The sequence below is a fragment of the Petaurus breviceps genome, unplaced genomic scaffold (genome assembly GCF_028583685.1).
Source record: "Petaurus breviceps papuanus isolate PSGF00001 unplaced genomic scaffold, PetGlider_PUasm1.0 490, whole genome shotgun sequence".
Taxonomy (NCBI): domain Eukaryota; kingdom Metazoa; phylum Chordata; class Mammalia; order Diprotodontia; family Petauridae; genus Petaurus; species Petaurus breviceps.
In genome coordinates, this window is record NW_027186352.1 from 17,449,423 (window position 1) to 17,476,063 (window position 26,641).

Consider the following 26,641-nt stretch of genomic DNA (forward strand, 5'->3'; position numbering starts at 1 on the left):
ATATATATATATATATATATATATATATATATATATATATATATATAGGAGTACCATTTGACCCCAAGTTCAATATAATCCAGGATTGTGATGAAGCAAAAACAAACAATCAACAGTACCAACAACAAAAATGCAACCCTAGATTTTAGTCAAAGATACATAATTTTCAGGACCTTGAGGCAGTATGGCATAGGCAGCTAGATGAAACAGTGTATAGAATACATAGAATCAGATTTAGAGGCAGAAAGCCTAAAGTTCAAGTACACTCAGATCCTTAGACTTAGCTGGATGACCCTGGTCAAGTCACTTAACCTACTATATCTCAGTTTTCTCATCTGTAAAATGGTAATGATAACACCAATTCCTGTTGTTGTTGTTGTAAGGATAAAACCAGATCTTAATTTGTAGTGTTTCAAAATCTTAAATTACTATGAAACTTCTAGTTATTTCTGATGATGATTGGCTTCAAGTGTTTGTAATTTGAAAGTGGTTTTCAACTTCTGCTCTACCTGAGAGGGAAGAACGAGGATTGTGTGAGAGCAGAAGCTTAAAAAATCATATTTCAGCTCAAAATAAGGAAAAAAAACACACATTTAGAGTTATCTCCAAGTGGACAGATGCTGTGGTGGTGATGGTGGTGGTGATATGTGCGTGTGTGTATGTGTACTAGCTTCCTCTCAATGAAGATCTGTCAACACTGACATTGAGATTCTACAATTAATCAACCAATTGATGATGCATTTATGAGATTAATTCTATACATGCTTAATGAATGTTTTATTTCAACCTATAACTGGCCAAGTCATTGAAACTAAGACATGATGCAGAGCCTTTCAAGACAAATTGAGATTATCAGTGAGTACTTGTTATTTAGGTGAAAATAAATGGCATAATCTAGAGAAACTTTAAGTGTCTGTATCTCTAGCCTTGTTAGATTACTGGGTCAGATTGTGAAGGACATCAGGCTGAAGGCAATGTTCTTGTTTAAGGGGAAGCCTATGACTTTGTAGGATCAAAAGAGACACAGGATGTGAAAAGTCAACTATTCAATTGAAAGGGATTTGCTTTGTGAGGACATGCCTTAGTAAAAGAAGGGGCTTCTGTCAAAGGATGGAATGCATCCTACATAGAACAGGAAGAATGCACATGACAGCAGAGTCACCCAATAAAGAAAAGGACTTGATATAGAAATTGAGTCTACTAAAATTGTAAAACTAAGTATTACCGAGAAAAGCAGTTATGGAATAAAAGGAAACAGCGGGGTAAAGTAGGTACACAGTAATTTCAAGGAAATAGAGAAAAGATAATAATAACTAACGTGGAAATAACACTTTAGCATTTACAAAGAGTACTTCACATATATTATCTCATTTGAACCTCACGACAACATAGTGAGGTAGGTAATGCAGATGTTTCTCCCCCATTTGTACAAATGAGAACATTAAGGTACAGAGAAAGGAAGAGGCAAGCTTATACAGCCATTAAGCATCAAACACAGAATTTGATCCCAGGTTTTCCCAGATTCAAGTCTACTCTGGCTCTAAGTACACTATTTATGTTTATACACACATTTGTGTATGTATGTATGTATGTATGTGTACACACATACATACATACATACATACATACATACATAAGTAGGCAGTAGGGAATTAATATAATTGCCCTCTTCAAAACTTAGTGGTATAAACATCATCACTAGTTAAAAATGCTACTAATAAATGATAAGTGTTGTTGAATTGTTTTTTTTTTCAGTCACTTCCCCCTATTTGTGACCTCATTTGGGGTCTTCTTGGCAAAGATACTGAAGTGGTTTTCTATTTCCTTCTCTCATTCATTTTACAGATGAAGAAATGGAGGCAAACAGGGTTATGTGCTGTCCCAGAGACAGATTTGAACTCAGGAAGATGAATCTTCCTGACTCTCCAGGTCTAGTACTTCATTCACTCTGTTACCTAGCTGCCATAATAATAATAATAAAAATAATAAAAACTTTAATATTGTACTTATTATGTTAAAATTATTATTCTTTTGATCCTCACAACAACCCTTGGGATTAGATACTCTTACTATCCTCATTTTACAGATGAGAAAATTGAGTCAAACAGAAGTTAATTAACTTGCCCAGGGTAGCTATGAAAGGATATGTCTAGATACATCTTGCTTATTAAAAAAAATATATAATCATTAATAATGAATAGTGAATAAACCCATTTATCTGAGCTAAACAGTAAACAGATTTTGGAGATGTTCTACACATTGTAATATACCAGAAAACATATAAGAGTCAAAGGCCTCTCCGGTTAGCAGCAAGGTAAGATCTCAGCTCCAACTCAGAGAGAGTTCTGAGTCTACATAAGGGAAATTAATTTTCCAAAATCTCCATGGATGCAAACTAGGAATCAGAGACTTATCAAGGAATACGGTTCCCCCAAATGTCTTTAGCTTCTTTCTCCATATGTCCTCCAAAAAGAGTGTCTGGTATTGCTTTCACAAGAAGCTCAGCTTAACCTTCATCATTTGCACAGGAACATGAGGTTAAGGTCAGCTCCTCTTAACCAGTCATGAGTAGTGACTTCTGCAGATACAGTCACAAATTCCATATTCTAGCGTCCTTTGATGGACAATTACACTGTAATAATTCAAAACTCTGTGACTTTTCTGTACTTCCCCTACAAATGTAGAATCCAAGTCTTTGCACACATTAACACTCTTTCTGATGTGTTTTTATCATCCTGAAAACTATTATCCAGAAGCCAATTGGGTATTTATTAAAACCATAAAGAATAAAGACATTCTGCCCTGGACTGAGCTTTGCAATCTTAATTGACGATGGGAAGCAATAATGATCCTGTTAATAAAGAATTTGATAAAAGAAAAGAAATATTGCCATCAGCAGGCACACAGAACACAAGTACTAAGGGCAACATGGCACACTGGAAAGAAAACAGTATTTTTGGTGGCAGGATATCAGCTCCTATTTCATTTCTGCCCCATTGCCTATTTGATTAGGGCCAAATCACTTCAGTGCTGTGGAAGGCCAGTTTCCTCATCTCTACAATGAAGGTACTGCAGAAGTGGACTCGCAGGTCTCTTCTAGCTCTTGAACCTCTCAAGATGCGATAAAGGATCTTGATCAGGTCGTCACTTCCATCTCCCTCATTTGTAAAGGAGAGCTGGTAGTTGGACTCTGCAGCCTACGAGATCCTTTCCAGCTCCAAATCAATATTTTTTTTTTCCCTTGGGATCTCGAAAACTCATATATCGAGAATAGTTCATTTCCCAAAGGTAATAGAGGATTTCCTGGTACTACCCAGGCTGGCCATCTGTCCACCCACTCCAAAAGGGATTATGTTAAATCCATTTGGATTTACATGTTCACATGTCTAGCAAATAGGATTAATTGGTTATTATACAAATGGAAGGCTCCCAAATCTATCCTTCACTATTGTTAAGGAAGGTGGATATTTTGAATCACAGGTGCTCGCCCGCATCTCCCCTCTATTCCCCATTTTTACATGGATAAATATAACCTGAATAAAAATCACAGAAAACTTTTTTTTCCCACATCTTTAATGTTTGCATATCTTCTTTTGGTTAAAAAGTCATAAACTTGGATGGTATGGGCATTCATGTAAATTTTTAAGTGGGAGAGGGGGAGATGTATCTGTTTAGATGTACTTCATAGAAATATGAATTACACTCCCACAGTATTCTGTATTCAGACACATTATGCAAACAGCTGGGGAGAATCTGGAAGTATATATATATATATATATATATATATACTCACTCATCTGGACTAATGGGTTAGAGTATCTGTGTGCTTATGTGGGTATAACTGTGCACGTGTGCGTGTGTGTATGTGTGTGTGTGTGTGCACCTGTGCATGTATGTTAGAGGACATTATCAAAGACACAATATTTCCCTTTTTCTTGCTCCCTTGATCTGCAATATTGGGAAGGGGCAAATTCAAGTACAGAGTACTCTAGACTGAACCTGGTAGGAGACTGCTTTGTTCAAATGACCCAATAGGTCTCCAATTGACTGTGGCTATAGCCAGGCAGCTTTTGCATGCAAATGGCATGACATTTCTCAGACAGGTTTCAGCCTTCAAACTCTAGGAACCTTAATTCCAAGGATCTGACTCCAGTTAGATGAGCCAAAAGCAAACCCTAAATGTAGGCACACCATTCAAGGCTGTTGCACAAACACCAAGAGAATTCTGTATACCCTTCAGAAATTTGTACTGTATCTCAAAGTGGATCTTTCTAGGAGTTTACAATGAAGGTTTAATCCATGTTAATAAAGTGTTTCTAAATTGAGGCTTAAATGAATGTCATGCTGAGAAAAGTACCCTCAGTCTGGAGTCAAAAGACATGTGGATAAATCCTAGCTCTGCCATTTACTCCATTTCCCATTAAGGGCAAGTTATTTTGCTGCCTACTTTAGGGCACCATCTTTGGACTACACCAATTTTAGGATACCTTTTAGCTGCAAATGTATGATCCGCTCATCAAACCACTATACCTTACATTAGAAATTTGTGGAATTTTCCTACATGCGCTATTAATTAGAAGATGTCAGACTTAAATGGTATCTTTAGAGGTGCTGATCGAGTACTAGGCAATGGGATCTCTCTAACAGCAGTAACTTTTTTACTGTGCTTTGAGATTTTGAAATTGTTGCAAATACTTTATTCCTTTTAAGACTTAGAGAAACCTTATAATGTAGATGCCACAGGCATTATTATACTGATTTCACAGGGGAGAAAACTGAGGTTTACAGTCTTTAAGGGATGTGCACACAGTCACATAGTTTGAATTAAATTCTTTTGACTTTAAGACGAGCACTTTGTACTTTAAGTGTGTACAGAATACCTTGTGCCTTCCTAAGTTTCTCATATATATATTGGTGTGGTACCTATTCTCCACTATGTCTTTCTATAAGATTGTGTATTTAGGACTCATTGGAAGATGTAGGAAGAAGATTGCTGATTTAGGATAGACCTGAAAGGTCAGCTGGGTGGGACAGTAAAGAGAAGACTAGGCTTGGAGTTAGGATGTCCTGACTTAAAATCTGGCCTCAGATACTTATTGACTGTGTGACCTTGGACAACTCCCTTAATCCTATTGCCTTACTTTCCTCATCTCTAAAATGAGAAAGATAAGGAGATGGCAAACTACTACAGTATCTGTGTCAAGAAAACCCCAAACGGGGTCACCAAAAGTCAGACACTACTAAACAATTGCAACAAAAAGCTGAAAGGAATCTTTTCCATTGATAGACTTCTGCCAAGAACCACAATGCACTATGAGCTTTCCTTCAATGAAATCATAAGAAAGAGGGCTTTTAATCACCTGTGAATGCTTTAAAATAAAATCAGTTAGAACTACAATGATGCTTGGAACAGTGGTTATTTATACCTGTAAATTCTTGAAAGCTTTTTTTTTTAAACCTAATTTTAACTTAAAATCTTAGAGAGCTGCCTCAGGTTCATAGATCTTAAGGAATGCGTCCATGGCCACATAATATCAGAGGAGAGGTTTGAACCCAAGGCTTTTTCCCTGACACAATATGCTTAGCACATTGATTTCCACATAATAGGAACCTAATAAATACCTGTTGCCCTACTCTGACTTCCACTTTATATTCTCTTCCTCCCTTTCCAGTTATCTTCCTCCCTTCTTTCTTCTGTACTTCTTTGTACTGTTTGTATGTATATGAATATAGCCTCTTAGTGGCAACACATTATATGAAATATCATTTTTTTCCAGATGGAAAGAAAGGTTGGAAGTTAGAGGGAAGGAATGTCATTGGAGGAAAGGACTCTAGGAATTTTGAAGGGGAGAGAAATCTGGGGCATTGACACACACTAGGTGATCATAAGTAAAAAGTGTTGCTACCCTTAGTTGAAAATAATCGTGAAAAGCTGGAATACTTACTGATTCACTGACCTACTTGAGTTATCTTTCTAGATAGACTTTTCTATTTCCCCCGTATTTTCCCTTCCACTTCTGACACTATGAATTTCTTCCCTTGATACTTCCTCCCCCTTCCTTGCCTAATAATTATCCATAGAACTGATATCCTTTACCTATCGTGGTTTTCTGGTTTCTTTAAATTTTCTTTTCTTTTGTCTATGCTTTAGTCTAAAGATTTTTGTCTTCAAATAAAGATAAATTGTTTTTCATTGCATTCTGAGTGACTGTTCAATGCACAGGAGTGGACAATTCAATAGTGTAGCACAACAATGAACACATTGATCAATATTTCTCTAGATTCTTTCTCACTGTGAAGACCCCCAACAGACATATTAATACCTGTATTAAATATACATGTATTTAATGCATGTGCAAATACATGTATGTATTTCTAGTTCTATCTATCTACTCATGTATAAATATAAAATTCATACATATAAACAAACAACCACCTTCTAGGGAATTCTTTATTCTATGAATAGAAAAGGCCAGCCAGAATGGTATGGATAGGGCTTTTGTTCCGGAAACTCCTCAGGATGGAAGGGGGAAGTTCCCATCTTTTTTTCCTGTTATTTCTAGGATGCATTTTCATCTCCTCCAATCCCCTGTCATCCTCCATACTATGACCACAAAACTCTTCTCCCAGGGTCTGGTTTTTTTCCCACAACAAATTCTATTTATCCTTTATCACAAACAAGAATTACATGTGATGCTTCTAATTGTTAACGATGTAACCTAAATAAATGTGTTTTCTTTTGAAGTGTGATGACCATAATCATGACTTTTTAAAATGTTTTATGCAAAACACTCCTTGAAACATTAATACATTCAAATACACTTGCTTAGTGACAATTTAAATTTAAATTAATTAATTTCAATGCATAAAGTATCAAAGCATTATTTCCATCACTCCTGCTAGGTTCCTATCAGAATCTCTTGTCCTTTTATTCTCCTTTAATTCTTTTCCTTTGATCATAGCTAGAATTCCTTCTGGAGCAGTCCCTTTCTATGCAAATTGCTTTGTATTCCTCATACTTATCAGTTTCAATTGCATCATACCTTTCCATTATATTAACATACCATGATTTGCCTACCCCCTATTAATGGACATTTAGGTTCTTCCCAGTCTTTGTTTTTTGGTGTGGAAAGTGATTACACATTTATGCTATGAAAATCTTTCACATATTGTTATCGCTGTGATTACTTTTGATGACATGTTTAGGTTATCACCTTATAACAATGGAACAAAAAAAGAAAGCAAGCATATCTTTGTAACTTTCACCATCTAATGACAAATTGTTCTCCCCTAAAGATTCCATAAGCTCATAATTCCATGAACAGTGAATGAATTAGTCATCATTGAACTTTTTCAAAAGAGAAACAAAAAATACACTGCTGCATGTATTTTGGTGTAATAATTTCATTTATAATAATTTGATGTGATAATTTAATATATAATACTTAACAGTATCTCTCTTTAACTCCAACCAATATATAGGGAGAGGTAGTATGATTCCAAATGAATTATGCCACATTTGGAATCAGGAAACCTGCGTTCAAATCCCAGCTTTGCCCTTCATTAGCTGTGTGATCTTGACAAGTCATGCCTCAGCATAATTTTCCTTATGTGTAAAATAAAAGGTTTGGATGAACTAGCTTCTAGGTTCCCTTCCAACACTAAATCCATGATCCCCTAGGATATAGTGAATTCTATAGATTAGCTGTTATGTAATGCCTTTTATATTTATAACCAACTCATTAATAGTTTTATATCAGATTGTGAACCATGGATAGTTCACTATGGGAAAACTGTTTAAGGAGCTGGCAATATTTCTGTTTGTTAATGTAATATTTAAGAATACTTGTAGAAGAAGAAACTGATGAAATCAGGCCAGACTGCTATTCTAACACTCAATACTTTAAGATTTTGTTGCTAAAAACAAAATTCCCTTGGCAAGTTCATCCCACAATTATCCCACAATTCCTGAAAACTAAAGCCTTTGCCTCCCCCCCCTCCACTAGCTTCTCTTACAGCAGGAAGTGGAGTCAATCTTCTGTCACACATAGCTGTAAACCACTGAGTTGAACCCACTGTAAGTTCGGCTTTGAATCAGATGAAGATGTGCCAGGCTCTTGGTCTCCTTTGTTTCTGAGACATGAGTAAACCAATAGAATGCTTCAGATCAGCTGTGGACTGATGTCTTCCCTCCTTTTAATAGAGTATCCCTTAGAAGATTAGCTCAGGCATCCTCTTAGATCTCTAGATTCTAAAGTCTATCCCTGAGCAGAGTTTGACACTTGTGTACAAACACTACCACTTGTCCCCTCTGGGCAATACCTATTTATAGACCAATCCTACCAGCTTTCAAATTTACAGGCAGTGACTGAACAGCCCTAAATGTGACAAGGAAGAATTCGAATGAAGACAAGCTCAGAACTGGCCCACCTTATACTACTGCCCTGGATTTTGATGAATGACTATATACAACAGCATTTTCCTCCATCTTTTAAATGATTCTTTTTAAAGAACTCCTTCACAGGATTCTCTAGAAATATCAGATTTCTTCATTAAGACATTTAAGTCACTGTTTAACAAACACTGATTAATAATATTTCTCATGACTCCCCATGTCCAAGATTCTTACTATATTTGTGGCTTTGTAGCCCTATCACTTTGACTCAGGGATCACATTTTGTCTCTTAGGAGACTTGACATTCAAACATTCACAAACAGTTTGATCCATAGTCCTGCAACTTTGAAAATACCCTCTCCTCTTCTCTTAGAAGAAAATTGGCATAGACAAGTATACGAAGGGAGAAGGCTCAGATATTGGAAAGTTTAATGCTCAACTGCCTTCCTTCCCAGATAGAATTCCAACAATTGGCAAGATGGAATTAGCCTACTATGCTGAGGTGAGAAAATTTCTTCTTCCTATATAATCCAAGAAGAGTAAGAGTTTTGTAAATGTTTCATTCACCTATTCTTCATCATCAGTCAAGAGGAAAGGCAGGCTTAACTCTCTCTATTCTTTACAGAAGTGGGAAACATGGGGTAAAGAACACTGAATATATATTCTTACTTAGTGCAGCTTCAGATCCATGTATGGAGCTGGAAGTAATCTCAGCGTCCAACACCCTGTCACCCTATTTTTACAGGGGAAGTGAGTGAGGCCCAGAGAAAATAAAGTGATTTGGCCCAAGGAAGCAAAGAGCAAAGAAATATGGGATTGGAACTTGGGGTTTCTGGCTGTGAGCCTATGTTGGTTACTGAAGATAAATTGGTTCCTTCTCCTTTTTCTTTCTCTTCTTAGTTATGAGTGCCCCTCTGGGAAGGAAATGATGAAAATATTTATTTGAAAATGAATGTGATTTATAAAACAAAAGATATCAATAACTATTTAAAAAGGACAAAAAGTGACCTCAATTTCTAGTTCTCACTCCATTTTTCTGCCACTATAAGCAGTAGGTTCTTAAAGCTACACATATAACCAATTCCTTTCATGATGACTCAGATCTCTTTATAAATTATAAACTATCCCCCCTTTATATCTGGGCCCTGGAGAAGAAAAGTTTGTTTTGACCTTCATAGTTTTATTTGAAATATCAGGAGCATTTCCCTTGCTATGCATTATAATGCCACAAATGCTAGTCTAAGGTCAAATCCTTTTCCAACTCTAAAAAAGAGAGGACATAGTAAGGCAATTTGAAATTTAATGGAAACATGCAGAAATGGATAGGTTAGGATATTGTTACTAGTCAAGTAACATTCTTCTAACCACATCCCAGATGCTTTTTCTCCCTGTTGATTCAGTTCTTAATGGAATTAAAACAGATGAGAAAGCAGATTGCATTAAAAAAAAATCTACATTATCAGAGAGAACTTGGGAACCAGCGTTGTTCTTGGTGATTTAGAAAAATAAAACTTGGATTATAAATAGGGACCCTGTAAAAATGGTAGGAATAACCTTAAACAATGACCTGCAAACCTCATTAAAGGGTGGATTTATTCAGACTGTTTGCATTTTGTTCACTGTATTGGAACCAATCCCCTAGATTCTAGAAAGCAGACAAAAATCTGTCTCTTTTTATTTTCTAGAATTTAATTTTGATATTAAAATTTATTATGGCATGATAGCAGATTTAGCTCGGGAATGTGGACAAGTGCAATTGGAATTTCTGCATTCAATGGCATGAAATCAATCTGAGAAAGTGGATGGGTGTTTATATTTGATGAAGACCTTAGGGTTTTCACATCTCAGACATGATAAGAACCTCAGAAACCTCAGCTCTACAATATACTTAGGAAAAATCAGTCTCTTCTTGGCTACATTCCAGAATAGTACACCCAAAAGAACTTCATATTTGGAATCAAAGCAGCAGGTTTCCAAATCTGCCTCTGCCATTTACTTATTCTATAGCCTTGAGGCGTCCAGGTGGTACAGCAGGTGGGACACTCAATTTGGAAATAGGAAGACCTGAGTTCAAATCTCTTCTCAAATACTTCATTGCTATGTGACCCTGGGGAGGTTTTAATATGAAGACAATAATGGTATGTCCCTCTTAGGGTGGATTGGATGACAAAATGCGATATTTTAAAAGCACTTTGCAATCTTAAATTTCTATATAAATGTTTACTACTATTACTACTACTACTACTACTACAGCTACTGCTACTATTACTACTACTACTATGTATAATATTTCTAATATATTGAGTTTGTAACTAATCATCTCTGGTCCTCATTTTCCTCTTAATTTTAAAATTAGTAGATTGGGGTAGGTGGTCACTATGTTTATTGTCCTATGATGGTGAGCTCATTCATTGTCAAGGGAGCTCTTTCCATTTTGAAAAGGTATCATTGTCAAAGAATTTTTAATTCTATTCCACAAATATGTATTAAATACTTACTATGCTACAGACCCTGTGCCACGTACTGTGAATACAAAGATAGAAAGATTCCGTCTCTGGCCTCAAGAGACTTACTTTCTAGAGTCAGGACAAATCTATGAACAGATCAAAAAATAAGCAGTTATTAGGTACCTACTATGTTGCATGTGGGCACTGTGCTAAATGATGGGGAGAGAAAAAGCCGAACGAAAGGTCTCATCTCAAGTAACCTCAGACTGTTAGGATATAGTATATATGTTTATCAACAAGTAAATACAAAAGAGTTTGAGGAAAGTGAGAATATTAATTGATGAACTTAATATTAATTAGCATTACATAGCATTGCTGTGTGATCATCACTTGCTAAAAGTTTTACATTTATTCCCACTAAATCTTCACAAAATCTTAGGAAGATAGATGCTGTTATTATCCTCATTTTCCAGTTGAAGAAATTGAGGAAATGTGGTTATTTGCCCAAAGTCACATTGCTAATAAATGTCTGAATTTGGATGTGAACTCTTCCTCTTCTTTCCTCTCCCACCCCCACCCCCACCCCCAGCTTTTCCTACCTTCTACCCTTCTGGCCTATGGAGTGGGCTGATTTGGTACACACATAGCAGATTTAAGTTTCTTAATTTTCTAAGCTTGCTATCTGTCTCTCAGTCTATCTCTACTTTTACTCACTATATTTCATGGAATACTGAGATAACATTAGAGATGCATGTAACATGGCCCAGAGTTTTCCTGCTTTGGATGACAGTCAGTGAAAAGATGCAGAGTCAATAGATGGAGAACTATTATTGAGGAATGGGGAGTAGGTCAGTATTTCTGGTTTTGTACATTTCATGGAGGGGATTGAAGTGTAGGAAGGTTTGGACAGGGGCAGATTTTAAGATACTAAAAGAAAAAAAAAGATTTTTACTTGATTTTATAGGTAATAGAGAGCCCCTAGAGCTCATTGAGAAGGAGGATAGCTTGTTCAAAACTACCCTTTAGAAAAATTACCTTGGCAGTGAGTGGAGAATGAATCCAAATAGAAAGAGATTTAAGAGCTGGAGACCAGTTAGAAGGCGATTACAATAGCATGGCCTGTACTATAGTTATGACTTTCTGAGAGGAGAAAAAGAGACATATATGAGAGCTTGTGAAAGTAGAAATGACACGATTGGCAATATGTAGGATATATTGGTTAAGTGAGAGTGACAGTTCAAGGATGATGCCAAGGTTTGAGGTCTGGGTGGCTTAGACAACTAGAATGCCTTCAGTGATATACTGTTGTAAGGGAGAGACCCAAATGAAGGCAGAAAGATAATGATTTCACTTTGTGACACATTGAATTTAAGATGTAGATAAAACAATGAGTCTGAGATGTTCAACAGGGAGCTGGAAATGCATGCTTTTAGCTCAGTGGAGAGACTAGGATGGATAAAGAAATCTGAGAATCATTTGCATTAAAATGATAATTGAACCCCTACAATCTGACACAATTGCCAAGTGACATAATTCAGAGAGGGAAGAGAAGAGGGCCCAGCATAGAACCCCAAGGGCCAACTAGGTTGGGGCAGGTGACAGGGATAAAGGCCTAGCACAGGTGACTCAGGAGTGCTGAAATGCACAGAACTCTGAGAGAGAAAGTAGTGTCACCGAAACTAGAGAAGAATGAATATTTAGGATAAGGTTAAAATCCACACTAGCAAAGGCTGAAGAATTGTCCAGGAAGAACAAAATGGAGAAGAAACCATGAGATTTGGCAATTAAGAATTTATTGGTAACTTTGGGGTTGACAACTTCTGTTATACAAGGAGCTCAGAAGTCAAACTGAAGAGGGTTTATAAGAGAGCAAAAGAAAAGGAAATAAAGGCACTGATCAATAAAAAAAGAGCATTGTCAAAGACTTTACTCAAGAAAAGATGGAGAGATATAGGACAATAGGTAATATAGATTATTGGATCAAGGTATGACTGTCTATCTCTCTTATTAAATGAAACAATGGTATGTTTCTAGACACAAGTTTCTAGTACATTGGGAGACATTGAAGAAAAAAAAACAGTATGAAAGTAGGGGTGAGGTCTTGGAGAAATTGAAGAAGGGATGTGATCCAGCTCCTCTGTGGAGTTTTTTTTTTCCATCAAGAAAAGGATCAACTCTTGATCTGAGGCTATGAAGGAAGAAGTTCAGGAAAATGCTTGAGCACTAGAAGAGGAAGAAAGGTGAGGTGGACTTCTTGACAAATGGCTTGATTTTTTCCCCCATAGGTATGATGGAATCTCTTTAGCTGAGAAGGTAAGTGGAGTGCCCTGGAGCAAACAGCTTTCCCTCTATGAACCGCAGTTTCCTAACATAGAAGATGGAAGAAAAGTTGACCTACATGATTTTAATGGCTTTTTAAGATACCAAATGCAATGATTCCCCAAACAATGGTGGTACCTTTACTATTCATACAAAGGGCACTTCTCCAGACAGCTGAAAGGGGCAGGAGGTCCACTGGCTCTGGAAACAGTTGCAATGAAAGAACGATATAAACTGGCCACAGCTGATCTTTAGGAACTTCACAATCTTTTTTTAAGCCTTAACAGTAGGATATGAGAATACTAGTTCCTAACATCATGACTTTGTGAGATAAAGAGGAAACTGGCAATAAGGTAGGAAGAAGACATGGGACAATGACATTCATGAGAACTTGGGGACCTTTTTATTTTGTTTTCTCCATTTTTTGTTCTTTATGTAGATGTGATACACAATTAAAGTGCTTTGATCATTTTGGGAGTATTCCATATGTAAAATCATGTTGGACAAGTGGTATTTAATCTTAATAACCAAATTCATCTGAATACTTCAAAAAGAAAGGTATTTCCCTTTCTTTCATCCTTTCTCCCTTCTTCCATTCCTCTATCCTTCTATCTCTCCTTTTCACTACTCCTTCCTTCATTCGTTCTTTCCTTCATTCCTTCTTTCCTTCCAACATGCTCAGTGAATAAAAACAATTATGCCTTCCTCCTAAGAAAGGAGCTACAGAACTTAAGTCTATTGAAATGTATGCACATTTGCCAAGGAGAAAGAAACAACAGCCCCTTTAACTGCTTTATAAGGGATAGGTGTTGTTGAGAGATTTCAGTCATGTCTGGCTTTATGTGACTCCATTTGGTTCTCTGTGACTCCATTTGGGTTTTCTTGGCAAAGATACTGGAGCAGTTGGCCATTTCCTTCTACTGTTTCTTTTGCACATGGGGAAACTGAGGCAAAAAGAATTAAGTGACTTGCCCAGAGTCACATGGCTAATAAGTATCTGAGGCCAAGTTTGAACTCAGGTCCTTCCGACTCCAGGGGCCACATACTACCCACCGTGCAACCTAGCTGCCCAGTAAGGGATAGAGAAATTGCTAATGACCATGATCCTTTTATGGATGGAAAGTTAGTAAGTAATCTGCATGAAAGCCATTGATAATATGTGAAGTCCTCAGCAAAAATACTTCTAAAAATAATATTGGAAACCCCATCCACTGACCCTCCTAATATCTCTGACCCCAGCAGCATGAGTCAGGCTAGTACCAAGGCATGCAGTGGATGCCCCAAACCATTAATGTCATGCTGGGATGGAAGACTCTGAGGAACAAGGAGTCCTTTATCTTCAGTACCAATAATCCTGCCTATTACCAAGGTCTCCCTGAGCCTGATCATACATTTCTGACCACCTACAACTTTGAAAATATCCCCAAGGGGGCTGAACCTTCTCAGCCCAAGGAGGAATCCAGTGTCAGAAGCCTGGAGGCTATGGGATTAACCAGCCTTCCCCTCAGCATAATTTAGAGTTACTACAACATCACAGAAATCATTCAAAGGTCACACCCTGATGTGGGCACAATCCTGACAGTCCTAGATCCTTTCGACAGAGTCACCCCTCACTGTCAAGGCCTTTCTACCCTCCATGCCCCATCCTGAGCTAGATGAGGCCAAATTTGAACTCAGGTCCTTCTGACTCCAGGGGCCATACACTACCCACCGTGCAACCTAGGAAGAAGGCAGGAGCTGGGCACATGGTCTCCTGAGTTCTCACCCCCTGCCCCAAGGGGAACCTTGCCTGCTTCTTTTCTAAGAAAATAAAGAGATGATGTTCCAACTTAATATATATATATATACACATACATACATACATACATATATACATACGTATGTATATATACAGAGAGAGAGAGAGAGAGAGAGAGAGAGAGAGAGAGAGATTCAGGTGAGGAAGGGACAAAAGAGAGCCCTTTGCAGAGCAGTGAAAAGAGTATCGGCCTTCAAATCAGGGAACCCTGGGTTAATATCACACCTGCCTTACTAGCCCTGTGACCTGCAGACAAGGTATTTTCCCTTCCAAAGACTGAGTTTATAATCTAAAAAAGGATGACAAATTAAAAAAAAAAAAACAACCTTTCTCTTCCCACTCTTCCCCTCCCCTCCTGTCCTCTCCGCTCCTCTCCTTTCCTCTCCCCTCCCCCTCCCCTTTTCTCCCCTCCCCTTCATTCCCCTCCCCTCCTCTCCTTTCTTCTCTTCTCTTCCCCCCCCCCACTTTAATGGTAGAAAATAGGGAGATGTGGTACCGCTACCATGGGTCAATATGGGAGGAACTATAGAAAAAGCCAAAATTTAACAAGAGTATAGTGGGAGAAAGTGAGTGGATCATGAATTCAGACGCTGGACAAGGCATAGGAAAGGAGAAGTCCAAGGCTCTGGAAGCTGTGGTGACAGCAGAACAGTCATGCCCAGGTTTCATCTAATCACAACAAAACTCCTACACTCTACCCTTCCTTCATTCTTCTCATCTATCCTCCTTTCTAGTCAGACCTGTGCCTTAGCTCTGCAAGCTATATCTCTTAGAGAAGGTGCAGGTTATCATTCAAGTCCAGTCCTATCTTCACTGTAATTCTCTTGTAATTATTCTCTCTGTATATTTACTTTACACATATACATGTTGTATAATGGAGAAAGCATTGACTCTGTAGTCAGAGAATTAGGTTCAAATCCTGCCTCTGATATTACTACCTGTGTGACCTTGGGTACATTCCTAAACTTCCCTGGGCTTCAGGCATTTCATGTGAGATTATACTAGCTGGCTTCTGAGATCACTCCTGATGATTGGTCTACACACATCTGGATCCAGATGGCATATACACTCTTTTGAGGGCAGGAATTTTCAGTGTGTCTCTTACACAAAGGGTTCCTTTATGGCCGGCATTCCTAATACATAGTACAGTTCCTAGCATATAGTAGGTACTAAATAAATGCTTTTTGCTTCATCAACTCAGTCTAAAATATAAAGATAAAAAAGGAAAAATGGTCCTGACTCTATGACCCCAAACACAGGTAAATGTGTGTTTGTGTGTATGCATATGTGTGTGTTTATGTGTGTGTGTAGTGAGGGAGTGGAGTGGGGAGGATGGTTTCCATGCTGCTGAAGATGCAGTATTACCATTCAAGAGAGGTCAGTAGGGAGAAACAAGGAAGATAAAAACATGAAGCCAAGAAGAGAATTCTAACTTGAACACTGTCTGCCAGACCCCAGGTTGCTGAGGTGGAAGAACAGGTATGATTATGAAAGAATAGAAAAGATGCAGAAGCACTTTCTTATTTGTTTAGGAAACAGGTGTCCACTTGGCTGTTTCATAAATAAATATGTTTCATAAAACATAAATAGGAGAATCATAAATCACATTGTCTCCTGCCCTAGTCATGCCCAGGGATGGAATGGCATTCAAAAGAGAAATGGTATTTTTTGCCCTTTGCTGTGCTTAGGCATAAAAACTGATTTCTCGTCAAAATGCTATTTGGTCATTTCTGCAAGAATAAACAAAAGCTAAAGCAATTACTTTCCCACTCAGCAAAATTAACTGCTAAATGGCTTTAAATACCCCCCTATGTACTCCTTAATGATATGAGAAACACATTAAGTGAATAGAATACATCAGAAAAAAAATGCAACTAACTTGGGAGTCCAATTTAATGTAAACTTACAATAGGATTTACCCATATGTCTACACCATACATCACCACTGAGAGTTTCTAGTCCTTAAGAGAGATAGAAATATAGTATGTTAACAATAGCTGGCGTTTAGCACTTTATGATAGTAAAGTAACTCTTTCTATATCATTTGATTCTTACGAGGTCTCTATGAGGAAGAGCCTTTTTTGAGGCTGAGTGGTTGAAATGGTTTGCCCAAGATTACTGAGGTAAGTGTTTGAAACAGCGTTTGAACTTAAATCTTTCTGACTCCATTAAAATTGGTACATGAGGGGTGAGAGGAGCACTGGCCCTGGAAGAGGGAGGGACCATTCTGCTGCCAACCTCATTTCCCAAAGGAAAAGGGCTTACTTAGGAAATAATCATTTTGCCCATACTGGAGGCCATCAAAAGCTGATAGTGAGATGTTGTGTGGGAGATAGAGGGATATTTGTTTAGGTATAGGCTGAATTAAATGTCATCTGTGGTCCCCTCTGATGTGTATATACACATACAGATATACATGTATACACATGCACATACATGTATACATATATACATGTATAGACACACATGTATACACATAGTATAACCTCTAAATTTGGAAAAAGAAAACCTGGCCATTATTGCAAAACAAGGCAGCCCCAACATCTCTTCCTTTTTTAGGCAAACTCTTAATCATATACAGTCATCACCTGTAAAACAGATGAATCATCTCCCACTGTATCCTGCCAGGTGACTTTGTAGGTGTCCCAGATAGGTGTCATGGGCTGCCCTCCACCCATTTACAAGACAAGAAGTACAGATGAGATCAGTTATCATTTTCCAACCTAGAAAGGACAACTGTTCATATCCCTTATCCTGTTATTTATTCACCTTTTATTTTCAGAATTGCATTGGGAAAGGACACAGGATTACCCTGGGACAAAGTGCTCCCTACCTGAAGTGGCCTCTTCTATTCTACCCTGGTTGAAGGCACTTTGTTCTAAGTTTCTGGCACAATATTTGTTGTAACAATTTTGTCTTTATGTTTTGTTTGTTTGGTTGGTTTGATTTTAATTGTGTGGGATGAGGAGAGAAATTAACACTTGTTCATTGAGAAAATAATTAAAATAAATTCTGGCATGATTCTCCCAGAAATCCCTTGCAGAGCCCTAGAATATTTTGAGAGGAAGAGAAGAACATATGAGTTTGGGAGCAGGGGAGGGGGGGCAGAAGATAGAAATCTCTTCCTTCCTCCAGGAAAGGAAACTGAGGTACAGACATTTTAAATTATTTATCAAGGTCATATACATAGTATACAGCTAGGTGGTGCAGTGGGTAAAGTGAATGATCTGGAGTCAGGAAGACTCATCTTTCTGAGTCAAAACAAGCCTCAGACACTTATTACCTGTATGTCCCTGGTCAAGTCATTTAATCTTGTTTGCCTCAGTTACCTTACCTATAAAATGAGCTGGAGAAGGAAAGGGCAAATCACTCCAGCACATTTGCCAAGAAAACCACAAACGGGATTACAAAGAATCAAATATGACTGAAAAAACCACTGGACACACACACACACACACACACACACATATAAATAGTAAACATCAGGAGAGATATTTGTACCTAGACCCCCTAATTCCAGAACCATGTTGATTCATAATTATTCCCATCCCTTAGGAGAATGCTGTTAACCATTACAAGAAGAAATTTATGCAAACAGACTGTTTCCATGCATGATGGCACTAACAGAAGGTGAAAAGTTATCTTTCTAGGCTTACAATTTCTAGTAACTCATCCCACTTGCTTTCTCTAAGTTCCTGGACAAGTCACTATATTTCACATTAAAAAATCTAATCATTGGAGTATTGGATAAGAGGATAGCTTTGTTTCTTATAGGGGAGTAAACCCTGCATTGGGGTCAGGCTCATTCTTTCTACACTGTGCCCTTTGCCTTCCAGAATGTGACATTATTTTTAGGGAGTATGAATTGAAATGAAATATGCTGATTTGAACAAGGGCTTTTTCTGTTCAGCTTGGGAGAGAGGTCCCCAGAGGAATTATGAACAGTGTTTTGTTTTTGTTTTCAGTATTACTCCTGAACAGAGAGTATCCTTGCATGCCTGGGTGAATGAACTTCTTTTTTTCTTTCTACAGACTTAAAAAAAAACAGCTTAACTACCTGAAACTTCTTCAGAAAGGAAGATTAGCAAAGTTTCTTCCCAGTAGTTTCTAACTCGTGTGTGTGTGTGTGTGTGTGTGTGTGTGTGTGTGTGTGTATTTTACTGCAAGCACCATAAGGATATACCCAGTTTTGGATCCAATAGTGTGTTAATCTCAAGGGGGAGACCGCAATCTGTGTGTGTACAGGCTGCAAGGGGAATACTCAGCTGAGATTAGAGCTTTATATGTATACTTTAAAATAAATCAAATTCACCTTAAAATAATTTAAACCAAGTTGAAGCTGGAAGGCAGAAAGTTACTGGAGAAAATCCCTGCTGATGCAGACCTCAACATGGTGATCGAAACAGCACTCTGCATTTGTCCAGATAGCTATGCGTGAAGTTCTTTACATACAAGTTACTTATCTACGTGGTGTGTAACCATACCAGATTTTCCATTTCAGCAGGGGCACACAGCACTAGTTATCTCATTCAAGGGCATCTTGTGGGGAGTCAACAGTGCCTCATAGATGCTGGCAAACTGAATGTTGCCATTTGGGCACTATCAGGCTATTTGTTTTCGAAGAAAAGGTGGTGGAGCCAAAGATGCCACAGCATAAGGAGAAAACAAAAGCGAAATCCCTCCTCTTTCTCCAGTCGTGTTTTCCATGACTTTACCAATTGACTTGTCTGCCCTACCTCAAAACATGTGAACGTACACGCACATACGGATTTCTGAAACTTCAAAACATGTGAATGCACACACACACAGAGTTCTGCAACCACAAAAAAGGTGAATGTACATGCACATACGGAGTTCTGAAACCTCAAAACATGTGAATGCACACACACAGAGTTCTGAAACCACAAAACACGATCAGATCAACTCTACCATTTTTCCTGTGAGAGCTTTGCCAATTTACTTTGCTCTGGCCCCATAACCAGGCCTTCATCTTTCTTCATCAAAATAGCCTTCACTAGTCATCACTCTTCTATGTATATTGTCTCCCTCATTAGAATGGAACCTTCTTGAGATAAAAAAAAAAGATAGGCCTGGCTTTTTTTAAAATTAGCATGATGTTTGCCACGTAATACACAATAAACAAAAATTTTTCATTCATTTATTCTATTCATTTAAATAATTCCCCGCCTCAAGCTTTCACATCTACTTAGGGAACTCAAGGTAAGAGGAAAGGCTTGTAAAATTCCAAAGACTGAGGTCACACCTCAGTATAGCACATGAGGCAGTCATAAAGCACAGGGAAACAAACCTCTACCCCTCCAACTTGTGCTAATGAGCATCATCTGGGGACATGGACATTGTGAAATAGTTTTTCTCCCATCATTTTGTAGGTACCAAAGTTGAACAGAAATGTCTAAAGCAGCAAAAGAGCTCAGTTCCTTTTGAACAAATGGCAAACTCAAATTTTCTTCAAAACCTCTTTGAGAGGCCCATGGACATCTTTTTGCCCTTGTATTTGAGGTCATAGTATGAAGGCAAAAAAAAAAAAACTTTTTTCTTTTGTCTATAAATCTGTACCTTTTCTCCCTTATTCTCAAACACTCTCAAGGACCTGCTATCAAAGTATAATAGCACTATCTCTTTATTAGTCCCAAGTTTCCAATGAAAGTCTTATTGCTACTGTACTCACTTTACTGGTACAATTTCCACAGAGGTCCTTCTATAAAACCCACGAGATTTTTTAAAATTTCCTTCTCAGTTCGTACTTTCAGCCCCCACACATTTTGTCACTTCCTTGTAGATCACAGGCATTAAATATGCGTATTGGGTATGTAATCTCCCTTGGCTTTCTTCAAATATATGAAGGGACAATATGTAAAAGAAGGGAGCTTTGTTCTGCTTTGTGCTAGAAAGAACAAGGAGTCAGGGTAGGAATTCCTCAAATAGCTGATTTTAGTTAGGAAGAAACAACAAAAATGAAACAAAGCTTTCCTAAGAACAAAAACCATCCTAAGGTGGAATGTATGGTTAGGGAGGTAGTGGATTCCCTGTTGCTAGAAATCTTCATGCCAAAGTGGGATGACTGTCAGCTACATTGTGGAGGGGATTCCTTCTCAGATATCAGTTTGACTAGTTGGCCAGGGACTTCCCTTCCAAAGGCTCTGTCCCTAGAATAAAAGCTGGGAAAGGTCCTAACCATCTACAGGGGCTCTCAGGATGGACATGGAGATGAATTATTTTTATGTTGCCAGAGGACCAGCCTAGCTGAAGTACAAAATGCTTCTTACTCAACATTTAGCTATGACTTTTTTCAACACTATGTACTAAGGGGGTGAAGAGTTGAGTGTTGTCAGTCTAAAGCGAGAACTAATGTAGATGAGTTTACTTCCTACAAGTACCGAAAACAGTATAGAGGCAAACGTTTGGGCATACTTTTCCTTCAAATGTCGACATTCCAGTATGCATACATTCAGACTCCTGAATTACAACTCCTTCATTAGACTCAAATCCTGCTCATCTTGAAAAGCCATTGGGAAGGAATTGAAGAAGAAGACAGAATAGAGGATAGAAGTAGGCAGCTGGAGAAATGATCTGAAGGCATTGTATAGCTAAAAGAACTAAAAGAAGAAAAGTTGTGTTATGCCATCACATGAACTTTTATCATGGCTAGGAGATAATGCATAAAAATGACTTTCAAATTTAAATCATTATTTACATCATCATCCTTTTTTTCCAGTGCTGCAAGGGAAATACAGTAGGTGCTACCAAATGCTTTTTAGATGAAGACATCATCTTTATGGTAAGTATTAACAACCTCCATGTAATCCTACTGAAAAAGTTCACGATGGTTTGGAGATGACATTGCATTTTTGAAGACCGTAACAATGGAGTTCAATTTAAGGCCAGTTTTTTCTACAGCAGAAAAAAATATATTAAGTATTTCTTTGAGGAATAGATTGGGTCTTGTTTCTAATGACAATCACGCTCTTTACCAGAAGGCTGGATACCACATGATCAAGTCATTGGCCATAGCAACTTATGAGGAAATCAAAAGTACCAGATAAAACTTTAATTGTATATGGCTCCACCTTCATTTTAAACTGTAGATACAAGAGCAAATACAATATATGTATAGAAGACTAAGAGCTACTTAGTTTTATACTTTATAAATATATCAATTTGACTATTGATTTTTGCATTTGACCATAAAGTACACAAACCACTAGGGAAGTTGAGTCATTACAATCATGTCATTATCCCCATATTTGATGCAATAAGACAGAAGGAGCTCTGGCAAAGTGAATGGAGATTCCCTGATCCTCCTCAGAGTGGTAAATGCAGGAGTTGCCAGCACAATTGCTTTTTAACAGATATCCACAGACAACAAGGAAGAGCAGAGTGCCTAGAACAATGTAAGTACTTAGTAAGTTCTAATTGATATATTACATGCTTTACTACAGTTCTCATAATGAACTTTTGCAAAGAGAACAACATTCTAAAAGTGCGGGTTGTTCACACTCAGCTAAGAAATCAAGAGAGATTCTATGTTGAACTTTAAGATGAAAGAAAGGCAGGAATGCAGGAAGGAAAGAAGGAAGGAATGCAGGAAGGAAGGAAGGAAGGAAGGAAGGAAGGAAGGAAGGAAGGAAGGGAGGGAGGGAGGAAGGAAGGAAGGAAGGAAGGAAGGAAGGAAGGAAGGGAGATTCTGAGCAGCATTAGTACAAACAAGTCTATGAAGAAATGAAGACAGCAAAACAATTCCACAAAATTCATGCCAAGAATACATAATATTGACTCTCAAATTATGACAACAGAAAGATTGTGAACTGAAAAATAATGTGAAGTTTCCTACAATAAAAGGATTCTTTTTTTTTTTCTTATCAATGACCATGAAGCTATCTCATTTGGATGCTAGCAGGGTAGTTCCAGATATTTGCCATGAGGAAGTAAGCATGATGTAATTAAATAAAACAAGCATGAGAAGAATAACTAGACCAAATTCTACTCAGATGAGGTCCAGCATACACTGAATTGAGAAACCATATCTAAAAGTATCTGAAAAAGGAAAGAAACAAAAATCATAAGGCAACAACAGGAACAGCAGCCTTACAATTCTTATGCTAAATGTGGCTGACAGTCAATTGGTTTTTATTGTTATGTTTACCTGCTTTCACTCACATATGCCTCATGAGCATCTTTAGGTATTTTTGGTGACGGTATAAGAGAATAATCAAGTTTGTTCCCAAGTGATATTCTATAGCATAGAATATCTTTATTGCTACGCAATTGAGTTATGAATACAGAGAATACAATTTGGCACTAAGCCAGTGCTCAGTGATGACCAAAGATACACTTGATTTCAGAGAGCAATCACCACATTCAAAGTTTTCTTCCAACTAGATATTTCTTATGAATATGTTAAGAGTGAATGAGTCTGATAGATTTAACTACAAAAGAAAAGTTAAGTGGCAGCATGGATAGAGCGCTGGGCCTGGCGTCAGAAAGACTCCTCTTCTGAGTTAAAATTTTGCCTTTAACACTTGCCAGGTATGTGATGCTCAACCCAATTTGACTCTGCCTCTTCATCTGTAAAATGAGCTACAGAGGAAATGGCAAATCACTCAAAGATCTTTGCTAAGAAAATCCTAAATGGGGTTATTAAGAGTTAGACAAGGCTGAAATGACTGAACAAGAAAGAAAAATTTGTTTAGTTATGCTCTGATTTTTTTTTTCAGTCAAGAGAGGGAGGTAACACAGAGAGAAAGATATATTTTTTTTCCTGGACAAATGGTAAGCCATGGTTACGGTAGCTATCCAGTGCAGAATACTAATGGTCAAAAGATTGCCTAAAAAGGATGAGTATATTCTTGATGTTCCTGTTTATATAAGGCCCTGTACTGATTTCATCCAGCTTTTGAAGACTGCATAGCCTTCTCAGACAGGATATCTAATTACTTACTACAGTCCTAAGTCACTGTTGACACTGAGGAACAATTAATGGGTGAAGAATTTCTATTGCCCTGGTTATGTTATTTAGTTGAATGGACAGGCCATTGAAGTAGACCATCAGTATAGGTACTTTAGAAAGACAATGAAGATGCTTCATTAAGCCCAAGTATGAGTTAGGGTAGGATGACCTCCAAATGACTAGCCTACCATTCCACCTTGATCTTAAATATAAGGATGCTGACGTTCAGAGTGACCAAGTGACTTTCCTAAGGAAATAAAATAGCAGGCATGGCATTGTGGACAGAATATTAGAGTTAGATGTTGAAGAGATCTGGACCTAAAATCCACTCTTGGTACTTAAATAGATATAATAATAGCATCTGTATCCCAGGGTTAGTGTGGTCAAATTAGAGAACAGATAGATGGATGTATCTAGAGATAGACACATTCTCTCTCTCTCTCTCTCTCTCTCTCTCTCTCTCTATTTGAAGGTTCTATATAAATGTTAGTGACTACTAGCTATAATTTCTGAAGACTTACACAGTGCCTTAAGTCACAGTGAAAGTAAGAGTCATACAATCTATGAGATTTTCCTGTCCCAAACATTTTAAAGTCTAGAAGCGTCCTTTTCTTAGACTAGTATGTGTGTGGGGGACTGATGTTCCTACTTCTTTGTGACTAACTGGGTAGACCTAGGTCTCTTTCCAGAGAGTATCCAAGTATCAACATGTGGAGACTGTCAATGATACTGAGATGGGCAATGTTTGAACTTACAACCAAATGATAATTGATTGTTTATCTCTTCCCTATCCTCCTGAGTCTTGGTTTTAAAACCTCCTCTGTTCTGCTAAATTTGCAAGAATGTACATTTTAATTGGATTTTTTAGCTATTTCTTTCCTGAAGTCTGCAAGACAGATGTGAGAGGGTAAGCATGTGGGAATACAATTGTTCAAATTAGCTCTATTCTGTTCCTTGACATTCCATGGGGAGAAGAGTCCTGATTTTCAACCTGAAAGACCTGGCAGAAAGCAACCCTATCTTATTAAGCTGCCTGCTGTGCTGACTGAAACCCCTTAAAATTATTATGGAGCTAATCATTGCTTTCATTTAGCTAGTGTAGATGTCAAGTGCCCAAGGAATCTGTTTTCCTTCCCAGTGCTCCAGATTCTGCAGCCAACAAAACCACCAAGTTCAAAGTTTTAAGATGGGCAATTCCAGGCGGATATTAAGTTATATACCCTTGAAGCAGCAGCCCTGGTGTGAGGTGGGAAAGAAGTCATTTATCAACCAAAATGTTGCTGAGCCTCTAGTCACTTGGTGGCTCTCTCAGTCTACCAGTGTTGACTCCCTCTTCTTAGTTTATGTCAACATATACAGATGAGGCAGATGGCTGTGACAAAATCTTGTCCTTTCACTCTGCCAAACAGCCCATATAACTAGCTCCATTTATCCCAAATCAAGCAAGCAATAAATATGGATTAATTTTTTTAACAATACCATATTACTAAATTGATTACTAATTATAAATAAATAACTTTATTCCCATGTGCCAAGCCCTATGCTAGAGTTACCAAGGCATAAAATGAAACAAAATGTATAGCCAAGCAATTTAAGATTCTAATGGGAGAGATTCTAGGGATGTATAACCCACTGTCAACTCTGAAGATCCTTGTCTAAGCCACTACACTAATTAATTATGCTTTCAGGCTTCCCAGGATTCAAAGAGTATATATTATAAAGAATTTATTGATATAATTGGCTCAAGTCCCTACTAGGGTATTTCCTCCTAAGATTATCAGACATAACACAAACACACACACACACACACCATATCCCTCCTGACCAATGATCATAAGGATTGGAAACCAATTCTATACACCAAGTGATGCCCTTGGCCTCCCTATTTAGCACCCACCCTTTATGCTTATCTTGGAGACACAGTGACAGACTTGGAAGTCCCACCAATTACGCTGGGGTGAAAAGAGTGCAATAACAGGCCAAGTCCTGGCAGCAGTCTCTTGAAAGAACATCCCAGACTACTTTCCCCCACCTTGGCCTGAGCACCACCATACTTGAGATTCTCTGGCAACATTGTTGCTTTCAACCCTTTCCCATAGTCCCCTGTCCTGCATCAATGGTAGTAACCATTGTTCCCTTTTTGAGGGATTTCCCTAGGGTTGTCCCCAGAGTGTGGAGCTATCTTCTCTGGCACTTATTATCTCTTTCACTGTAGCACTTCCTGCCCCTGTGAGCTAACATATTTGATGCCAGGTAAATAATATGCCTTTCCTTTCAATGTGAAAAAAATGGGTCTCTTCGTTTTAGCATCACCAGATTTATCCAAGTGGATTTAGAAAACAAGTATTGAAATGTTGTATCAGCATTTATTGTTCTTTTGACCTTAGGCAAGTCACAACCTCCCTGGTCACAGTGTCCACAAGCAGAGATATGGGACTACACTGTGTCTGATGTTTTTTTTTTTTCCCCTAACCTTAGCCCTAGGATCCTATGATCACTATGAATTCCAATAGTGATCTCTAAAAAAATATGTATTTCATCTCTTCATCCCTAGATGCCATGCTTTTCTGGTCCTTCTGGGACCTTGAATTTAGTGATGACTTCTTCATATTCCGAAACCTAAAGGAATAACTGATTTTCCATCCACTCTGGTTGGGTTCAGGCACTTGCTGAACTCACTTTGGTTTCTTAGTAAAAGTTCCCATTTTGCCTGC

General features: G+C 37.9%; 1 protein-coding gene across 1 annotated transcript in view; it reads right to left on the reverse strand.

Moving 5' to 3' along the window:
- LOC138172037 (protocadherin-15-like) overlaps window positions 1-26,641 on the reverse strand; it is a 2,287,527-nt gene that overhangs the window by 1,208,124 nt on the left and 1,052,762 nt on the right. The gene's annotated exons all lie outside the window — the stretch shown is intronic.